The following is an 11,226-nucleotide window of genomic DNA, read 5'->3' as shown; positions in this document are numbered from 1 at the left end:
TTTCAAGTAGGAACTAGGGCTCTGACAAGGTTTTTGATCTCAAAATTCTGACAAGGTTGCCTGTAAGTAGGGGTGTTTCTTTAACTTCAAACTTGCAAATTGAGTCTCTTGTTTTGACTTTCTTGTTTGGTTCTTGATTAGGTCTCAAGATTTCCTTGATCTCTATCCTTTCTGGGTATGTTTTGAATTCCTTTTTGTCTGAAACTTGTAAAAAACAGTGTTTGCTTTTACCAATTGTATTGGATTCGTGATTGATTTTCATGGAAATTGAATGGTGTTGTTTGGTTTTATTGAAATATGGATCCCTTTTTGTTCATCTTTTCTGTATGTCTTTGATTATTATATGGCTCCAACTCATCATTTTTCTTGAAATTTTCGTGTTCGACATGTTTTTAGACATGGGTTCGGGGTATCAAACATTTGTACCCGAATCTGAGCAACATAGCTTTGATGTGCCTGTGATAATATTTTGTGTGTTTTATGTAGATTTTCTGAATAGTCTTTCTATTTTTAGTTGCAACATATTCTTGCTTGATTTTGGATATTCTGTGGACTTTGTTGTTCGGTTCTTGATTGGCGTCAACTTCGTTTGCAGTAATTCTTGATTTTTAGTTTATGCACATATGCGATACAGAACAGTTGTTGCAGTATATGTAACTGTAATATTATTATGGTAAATTGAGATTAAAATAAGCTCTATTGGCTATGAGTGCATGAGTTATGGTTGAATTTGATTAAAGGAGGCATCTTATTAAATTTCTATATTTGACTCTAAAATTTTACAATTAGTTGATATTAACATCTCTACAGTGACTTATCCAAATCATCTCTGCGCGAATTATGCAGCACCTTTCAGCTAAGCATTGTTATGATTTATGAGGCTTAATCAGAAGGTATTGATGTTCTATGTGAAATTTTGTAAGTAAGAGCTATTAGCTACCGATTTGCTCCAGACATAAATCGTTGGCAAGCTGAAGCCCTAGTTGCAATTCAAGAGGTTTGGTAACTTATCCAATCTTCTAAACTAAAGAAAAATTGTAAGACTTCAAAATCAAATACAGAGAAACACAATAAAACACATACATGCTGATTTTTGGCATATGGTTGTGGATGTGTTTGGTCTGTTATAAATCATGCTTCCTGACCTCCATGTTATCATGAATGCATAAGTTATATTGCTAATATTGACATGCAAATTATTTTACCCTTATTATCATGTATGCATCGGTCGTCCAAAAAATGAACTTGCGTCTGAGTGGTATGATTATGCTAAATTGCTAATTTCCATTTGCTAAATTGAACTGTATGATTATGATGAGCTGTAGTCTGTTTAGTTTGTCATAGATCATTTGAAAATAAGTAACATATATTGTATTTCTGGTCTATGGTATATGCAGCAATTCATCATGTGCATTTTTTAGGCTATTAGTAAAAGATGTTGTTAGATTAAGCTTTGTTGTGGATCCTGTGAGTTGTACATGTTGCTTTTGTTGAAGAGCCAAGCCTTTTTCATTTTCTGTGCTGTCATATTGCCATGCATTCACATACAAGCCTTCTATATTCTTCTTATTTCAGGGGCTATAGATTTTAGCAATTAATTGAACTTAATTTTAAAGAACAAGTTTGAATGAATTCCTTCTATTTTGCTTGTTTGTATGCATGTTACTTTGGTTTTGCTGGAATTCTTTGTTGTGAATGTAAGGGATATAAGAAGACGTTTGATACCTCTATTATAAGCATTAGCTTAGACGATAGAGTGATAGATGTTGCTCCCTTGAGGAGTTATATCGACCATGATGAGTATTTAAGGGATCATGGGCTCAATTACGATACTTCATCATTTAGCTCAAGTTTCAGTGTCTATGAGAACTATATGTTCTGCTTTTTTATGGTTTACTCCATAGTAATGTTTTTCTTTATATTTTGCAAGTGGTGATGTAATAAGTTGATTTTTATTAGTATTGAAAATTTTGAATTTGGGATCAAATTTCTTAAGTTGAGCTAGTTCGAAAATTTTAATCGAGCAATTACAAGACCTGTATGAAATTATAGGATCAAACCACTAGTGATTACTTAGATGAGCCGTTAGATATAATACAATGAATAAATTGTAAGGTGATTAAAATTGAAGGAATTAATTAGAAATATTTTATTAAAAATAAAACTAATTAAATGTGTATATTCATATACAACGCATTAATTAAAAATATTTTAAATAATTAAATTTAAAAATATTATTTTAATAATATTACATATATATCAACTTTTGAACCATTATAAATTAAACCCAATCCAATCATGAGTAAATAAAATAAAATAAAAATTGGATCATTAGATATAATCAAGTAAACAACTTGATTAAAAACAATTATTCAATATATTAGTGGTAAAAATTTTCAAATCCACATTGAAGTTGAGAAACTATCACTTTATTCTTAATTTTCATTTAAAATAAAAATAAATAATGAGACACATGTTGATTTCATAATTTTGGTGTGGTACCAAATAATAATTGTAATTAAAATTAACTAAAATGATGGATAAATTACTTGTATAGTGGATTTTTTTGATAAGATTAAAAAATCATATTTAAAAGATGCAAAATGGTAGTAGTTCGCCTTGGTTGGCTTGTGTCAAATGATATTAGGTTGGTCCTGTTCGATATGAATTTAAATAAAATTATTTTAAAATTTATTTTATATAAATTTAATTAAAATGTTAATATAAAACTATATATTTTAATATTTTAGCATTTTAAGAAATTTAAATGAAGTTTTTGCGTGTCTCAAGTTGAGTTCCAAATCGAGCTTAAGTACTAATTATTCATTGTTATTATGATTGAAAGTGCTTTTAAAAATTGTTTAAAGAAAATGTGATTTGTTAATGTTAAATTTGTAACATTATTGTCAAAAATACGGTTAAATGTTAAAATGTTCTTCTTAGAGATGATAGTGCAAAGTAAAAGATAGTTAAGTTACATGAGATTTAAATAATTCAATACAATGATACACGAGATATAAATTTTAAATATTTTTAAGTAATTAATATAAATTGCAAATATAATTTTAATTTCTATTTTTTGCTTCGTAAAGATTCTAAATTTGTATTGTTCATTTTTCTTTGATAGTGTGTTATTGCTTCCTATTGAAGCAGCTAGTTTGATTACTTCCTCCACCCACAGTTGAGCGTCTTCTTTTCACACAATCACTGTAAGTTCTTTGGCAATTAAATTATTTAATTTTATTTTACTGTTATTGAAATTATGATTGGAGAAATATGACCCTTTTACTACGATTTGACAATCTGGAACACATTAATATGTTGCAGTAATGGCTCGTATGCCTTTAATTGCACAAAGTGTGAGGCGTAAAAGAATTGGTATTGCATTGACAATATGGTTGCAAATCTGTAGAATTGCGAGTTGATTCTTACTTACATTGGGTGCCAGCCATAGCCTACATACTTATAGACCAAGGATTAGGTCCTATATTTTAGATTTTTATGCACAACGGGATTATGTGAAAAGGCTTATATATGCTAGTGACGAGACATGTATTGAACAAGTTAGGATGAATAGATTTGCATTTTTTAAACTATGTGAGATGTTACAAACGTTAGGGGGATTGAAGTCGTCAAGGAACATGCTTGTTGATGAGCAAGTGGCAATGTTTTTACATATCATTTCCCATCACCTTAAAAATCGAGTTATCAAGCATCACTTCAATAGGTCCGGGAAAACTGTTAGCAGATCATTTCATAGTGTTCTAAATGTTGTCATAAGCTTACAAGATGTGTTATTTAAAAAGGCAGAGCCAATTACAGCTAATTCTTCAGACACAAGGTGGAAATGGTTTAAGGTATTGGACTGAGTTTTATATATAGCTTGTACATAATTTAGTTGATTTAGATTTAAATTTAGCATCCTAAATCAAGGTTTTATAACATGTGATATAGAATTGTTTAGGTGCTCTTGATGGAACCCACATCAAGATTAGGGTTCCAACGGTTGATAAACCTAGATATCGAACGCGAAAATGTGACATAGCAACAAATATGCTAGGTGTCTGTACACCTGATATGCAATTTGTTTATGTTCTTCCTGGTTGGGAAGGTTCTGTTGCTGATAGACGGGTTCTTCGAGATGCCATTAGTAGGAGACATGGACTAAAAGTTCCTCATGGTAAAGTGGATAGTTATAGGACTTTGAATTATTCATTAAGATCAAACTTTTTGTGGTGAATTAATCATTTAAAAAAAAGTTTTTTTATAGGTTGTTATTATCTAGTTGATGTTGGATACACAAATTGTGAGGGATTTCTTGCACCTTTTAGAGGACAACGATATCATTTGAATGAATGGCGTCAGGGTTATCAGCCAAGTACTCCTCAATAATTTTTTAATATGAAACATGCCTCGGCACGTAATGTTATTGAAATATGCTTTGGGTTATTAAAATTTAGATGGGGAATACTTAGGAGTCCATCATTCTATTCTGTAAGGGTGCACAATAGAATCATTATTGCATGTTGTTTGCTCCATAATTTTATTCGAACCCATATGAGTATTGATCCTATTGAAGCGAATGTGGGAGAAGGATTACCTAGTAATGTGGTAGATGACGATGAACCGAATATCGTAAATATTCATCCATCGGATGCTTGGGTTACTTGGAGGATGGAACTAGCCAACCAAATGTTCAATGAATGGCAAGCATCTAGAAATTAGTTAGGTTTAGGGACAAAATGAGTTTGAGTTAATTTGTTTATGTTATTTTATGTATCTAGTTTGTGAAACTTTGGTGGTGTTTGAATTGTTTTTTTGTATTGTACTAAACTTGTTGAATTATAATTTAATTTCTTTTCATTCATCATGTGTTATAATTTTATACAGTGTTGAGCTTTTGATTCATGATATTGAACTTAATTTTAATTTTATAAAGTGTTCACCTTTTGATTCATGATATTAATATAATTTTTTTTCTTAAGATAATTATGTCAGGTGTTTCAGAATCAAATGTTTCTTCCCAAGCTTCTCGAGGAACCAAAAGGAAATGGGTTCCAGAAGAAGATGCAGCATTGGTTTCCTGCATGGTGGACTTGCACAATGTTGGAACATTTAATGCTGATATCGGGTTTAAAGCCGGTTATTTAAACGAGTTGGAAAAAATGCTAGAAAAGGCTTTACCCAATGCAATGTTGAAGGCTAGACCTAATATTGAATCGAGGATTAGGTTACTAAAAAGGGATTGGTCAATCGTGTATGACATGCTTAATGGCCAAAACAATAGCGATTTTGGTTGGGATGAGCATAAGCTGCTCGTTGTTGCTGAAGATGCGGTTTAGGACTCTTATTTAAATGTAAGAATTATTTCAAGTCTTTATTATCTTATTTTTACCAAACTCATAACTAATATGATTTCCTCATTTTTATAGAGTCATAAAGAAGCCGGTCAATTCAGACATCGTAGTTTCCCTTACTACGACCAACTTACTGCCATATACGCAAGAGATTGAGCGACTGGGAAAGATGCTCAAACAACCGCTGATGTTATTGAAGAAATAAATGTTCAGGATGTACCTACTGCAGATATTAATGAATAAAGAAACGAATTCTATGACTGCGAAGCTGATGTCTCTTTGGATGACATGGATGTTTCTACTACGGAGCTGCAACCAGATAGAAACCAAGGGGGTTCCTCATCTTCAAAGAAGAAAAAAAAAGAATTCTGATGCAAGTGATCTTTTTTCTTCTTCATTTCATGATGTTGCCACTTTATTGGCGGAAAACATACGGGTCATTGGCGAACAAATCAGTAGGAGTATTACCTCCAATGTGGTAGTTCAACAAAAGTCAGAAGAATTCCAGATCATCCAAGAAAAAGCTACAAATTTATATCGAACCTTATGTGAAATAGAAGGTTTAACAGTGGATGAGCGGTTTCGAGCATTGAGTAAAATTTCAGATCATCCAACTCAAATGCTCGTTTTCTTTAGTTTACCTTCTGATGTGCGGTTGGAATGGGTCAGAAGATTTCTTACTGACCATTAAAAATCATGGTTCTGTTGATGATATTTTCGTAACTTTTTCTGTTTGTAATATTTGGGATGGTATGTCATTACAATGTTTTAACTTTTTGATGTTCTAAAACTGTATAACATATGGATTATGACATAGAATTTCATGAATTTCATTTAACATTTTGCTATAATATATGAAAATTATGTTTATGCAAAATATAATTCTCAAGTTATTTATTACTGATAATATTTTTATTGTAGAATAATTAAATTATTTGTTCCACTAATGATATTTTAGCACATTAAAATATGTATTGCAATTTAAAAATAATAAAGTAGATTATAAATTATATTTAATAATAATTATTTTAAATTATATTTTATAGTATTATATATTATGATTTTAGTAAATTAATATAAGAATATTAATTTACTAAAATTAATATAATATTAAATACTAAGAATTTTATCAAATTATATATTTTATTAAATTATATTTAATAATAATTATTTTAAATTATATTTTATAGTATTATATATTATGATTTTAGTAAATTCATATAAGAATATTTAATACTAAGAATTTTATTAAATTATATATTTTATTAAATTATATTTACTAATAATTATTTTAAATTATATTTTATATTATTATATATTATGATTTTAGTAAATTCATATAAGAATATTTAATACTAAGAATTTTATTAAATTATATATTTTATTAAATTATATTTAATAATAATTATTTTAAATTATATTTTATAGTATTATATATTATGATTTTAGTAAATTCATATAAGAATATTTAATACTAAGAATTTTATTAATTTATATATTTTTGTTAAATTATATTTAATAATAATTATTTTAAATTATATTTTATAGTATTATATATTATGATTTTAGTAAATTCATATATTTTATTAAATTATATATTTTATTAAATTATATTTAATAATAATTATGTTAAAATATGATTAAATTATTTATTATTTATATTAATACTCTTATTAAAATTTAATAACAATAACAATAATCATCTACCTAAAAAAATTTCTGCTAAGGGTATGCTAGTCATTTTAGTTTTTTTCCTTATGCTATTACAACATCATTCCATTCAACCAAACACAAAAATACTATTACGCCTCTATTCCATTCTATTCAACCAAATAAAATGACTACCTATTACGCCTCTATTCCATTACAGCGAACAAACGTGCCCTAAATCTTGTTCAATAAATAATATTGTTCAATCAGTCATCCCAAAATATCCTACATGCAAATCATGAAAATTCTCTCCAATAAAACTTATAAAGACTGTAAAACAAAATGTTGTCTATTTATAGACTTCTTTAGGAGTCCTTTCAATAGTGTTTTGATATACTTTAAACTTTCATTTAAAAGCAGAAACTATACACTCCGGTCAAAGATCATATGATATATCTTATGAGTTATTTTGTCGAGATTGAGGATAATGGGGCCAAACTGGACCAGAACACACAAATTGAGATTGTGTTCAAAAGCTTGTCGAAGGATTTTGTTGGCTTTAAGTCCACATATAACTTCTGGAACAAGCAGTGGACGCTTACACAACTCATGAAGGAACTTTAATCCAATGAGTTAATGTTGAATGACGGTCAATCTGTTTGCAAGGTAGAAGCTAACTTAGTAGTTGCTTCTTCCTCAAAAGAGCAAGCAAAGAGAACAAGGCTAAGTCCTTTAGACGACAAAAAGTGGAAATGAAGAAAACTAAAAAGTCTAAAGACTTATCCAAGTTTAAGTGTTTCTTCTACAGTAAGAAAAAGGACACTTCAAGACTAAGTACAAAGAGTGGAAGGACTATCTAACTACAAAAAGCAAAGGTATTGAAACTTGCTTAGTGGAAGATTCAATAGACCATTAGGCAATTAATTTTGAAGTCACTAACCATGTTTGTGTTGCTTTACAAGGGTTCAAGGAAATGAAAGATCTTAAAGATAAGTATCGGGAAATGTGCCCATATTGTAGTAAATATGTAATTGTTTTCTATGTATTTGAACGATGAATAAATAAATAAAATTAATTTCACATTTCACTATTATATCTTTTGTGCTCCCGTCTTTCATGTTTTGCATACATAGCGAAATTGTCACAAGCAAATATTGACTCATTGAATGCTAAATTCAAGCAAATGATAAGTGGCACTATAAGAACATTTACATTGTGAGAAAGATAACTTGCTTCAATAGATAATTTAAACGAGTCTGTAGTATCGTAAAAGAATCGAAGTGAGCATTTGATTCAAATACATAGCAGGATTATTATGTCGTTTACAATTTCAATTAGGGAGATGACTAGTCTTGGCTATCGAAGCAATTGACTCCACGAGTATAAACATAAATGTACTTATTAGAAAAATGATACATTGGACTGGACCCAAGTTGAATTAATTTTGAATCCGTTTTTGAATTGATTCACTTGAGATGCTCATGGTGTGACTTACCTAAATCCTAAGTTAGTCACCGACTGTACGTATGTAACTCATGTGCTTTGATATAAGTGGAGGATTATGCTCTAAAGATGATCGAGTCGATAGCCGATATGTTGGGTACATGACTTGTGTATGGCATGACTTTACTAGTAACAATGGAATTCATAGCTTGATTAAAGAGTTAATGATATCCTCTCATTGGCATTGTGTAGATTGATAAATATGGAATGTGACCACGGGTTGCTAGTTCTCGAACGAGCAATTTATCACAGTCGTTAGTTGATAATGATCATATTAATCATTAAGAAGACACAATGGTGACAATGAGATAAAATAGGATTGTATTAAGTGAACAAATTTAACTCAAAGAAATTAAAGATATCATATGAGGGTGACATACACATGGCAAGATCATTTGACAAAGTAGTTGGATGAATTGCTTTTGTAAAGATTATATAATAAGAAGTTTTCAATCATGGTACTTCTTGTGGATTGACTCCATGGTTAAGTAAATTATGAATTATTGGAACGATGCTTCTCGAACCTAATTGTATATGTTTGATTGGTCTCTTCACTAGCTCAACAAAAGCTCGATCAGACTGCATTTGGATCATAAGAATTAGGTGGTTGTGTGAATTGTTCAATTAAATAATTTGATTAAAAAAATTTATTGAAAAAATAATTTGAAAAATATCAGTGATTTTTGAGAAAATTAATTTTGATCAAGTAAAATTGAATTAATCAAATTAATTAAAATAAATATGATATTTTTGGAAATTAATTTTCAAATCAGACAATTGAACTAATGGGTAATTAAACTTGAATATTGTACTCGAGATCGAAAATTGAACCCAAGAACGAAACCTAAAAACTGGTTGAACCGGGCCTTGTGTATGAAACTACGCTGACGGTCCAACTAATGACTGGACCAGACCAGTTGGGCCATCACTGGCCCAAATCGGCTAGACTCATTTAGGCAAAATGATGACAATTCGAGGTGTCGAGGGAGTTACATCGATGATGGCACCACCAAGCACGATGACTGCGACGACGACGATCCAGCGATCGGCGGATGGTCGGCGATGGTGGTTCTTTGGTGGTAGAGTAGTGGAAAAATTAGACTTCTAGTGGGACTATACCAGGTAACTTGATTTCAAATTAACTTTTCCAAAGATAATATTGTTTTAATGAATTTAATATTAAAATTAATTTAATATTAATGTGATTAATTCTAATCTTAGTTGAACTCTCTCTAAACTCTCATTATATAAAGAGAGTATATGTGATTATTCTCATACACTTGAATTCAAGAAAAGTTGTAAAAAGAGAAATTTCTAAAGAAATTATTCCAAAAATTTTCTAAAGATATTTTTATTTACAACTTGACCTTTAAAGTTTAGAAAAATTAAGAAATTGCCCCATTAGTAATTTTGTGAAAAATTTTTTTAATTCGAAGCGAGTCCACACTTAATAGACACGAGCTTGAGGATAGCAGAGAAGACCACTTGGTCAAAGCTATAACAGCCTAATTTTGGCTAAATCAAAACAGTGGTTTTGGAACCACAAATCTGAGGTTATAAAATTATTTTAATATTATTTTTGGTATTTACAGTATGTTATTTAATATGTGTGAAAATTTCGTGATTTAATTTTACCGATTGGTTAGTTAATTTGATAAAAGAACTTAATTGCGTAAAATATAAAAGTTGCATACTATTTGTTTAAAGTGCTTAATTGCTATGATTAATTAATTAAAAGTCCTTATGATGATATTAGACCATTAATTAGATAGTGGATGATAATGACTTGGCAAAATTGAAATATTGAATTAGTAATAAATGGTAATTAAATAAAACAAAAAGCCATTTTCTTCATTATCATCTTCTTCTAACCAAAATTAGAGTGGAGAAAAGCCATTTTCAAGCTTTCAAAGTTTCGGCTACTTCATTTGGCTAAATTGGTATGTATTTTGTCCCGTTTTTAATAATTTCTATGTTTTTGAGATCGTTGCAGCTAGTATTAGCTAGCCCATGCCTTAATTTTTGAAGTTGTCAATGTTTTTGTGAAGTCCCATTGATGAATGTTTAAGTTTTTAAATGCTTGATGATGAAAAACGGATATTTGTTGATAGATTATCATATTTTGTTAAGTGATTTTTGACAAAAATGTCAAATAAGGATTTATTTGTGAAAATATGAAAATGTGTGAATAAATGATAAATATGGGCTGTTATGTGCACTAGGAAAATTCGGCTAGCTTAGGAAGGTATTAAATTGCATGAATTTTGTGTATTTGTGAAATAGTGACTAAATTATAAAAATGTAAAACTTTGGGGGAAAAAGTGTAAATGTGTCCAAATGTGTGTTTTGAATTAAATTGAATAAAGTAGTGATTGAATAAATTGAATTTGCTATTATATAGATCAAGAAAAATGGGATTCAGACCTAGATCGGGGGAAAACTAAAGTTATAGACTAAACGACTCGATTAATCGTTTTAGCATCCCAGGTAAGTTCGTACATGATAAACATTGTTACAATTATGCTTTTATTGATTTGATATTGCATAAATTGTATACACGAGAATACGGTTATGTTTGATTATGTTTAGCACTTAGTGTGCGATTGGGAATAGTTTCGGCTATATATGGCACTTAGTGTGTAAGACTGAGATAGCTTCAGCTATGTAAGGCACTTAGTGTGCGGGATTATAATAGGTTCGGCTATGCGATGGGATT

The 11,226-nt window shown here is 29.6% G+C and overlaps 1 long non-coding RNA gene across 1 annotated transcript; it reads left to right on the top strand.

Annotated features, from left to right (window-relative positions):
- Positions 1 to 3,125: 3,125 nt before the first annotated feature.
- Positions 3,126 to 6,116, top strand: LOC105779499 (uncharacterized). Its single transcript, XR_001129016.2, has 3 exons — positions 3,126 to 3,209; positions 4,986 to 5,357; positions 5,433 to 6,116. It is a non-coding gene; the product is annotated as an uncharacterized LOC105779499 (long non-coding RNA).
- The last annotated feature ends 5,110 nt before the right edge of the window (positions 6,117 to 11,226 follow it).

This window comes from Gossypium raimondii, chromosome 4 (genome assembly GCF_025698545.1).
Source record: "Gossypium raimondii isolate GPD5lz chromosome 4, ASM2569854v1, whole genome shotgun sequence".
NCBI classification, from domain to species: Eukaryota; Viridiplantae; Streptophyta; class Magnoliopsida; order Malvales; family Malvaceae; genus Gossypium; species Gossypium raimondii.
Note: the sequence above shows the minus strand (reverse complement) of the source record. Positions and strands in the feature narration are given on the sequence as shown.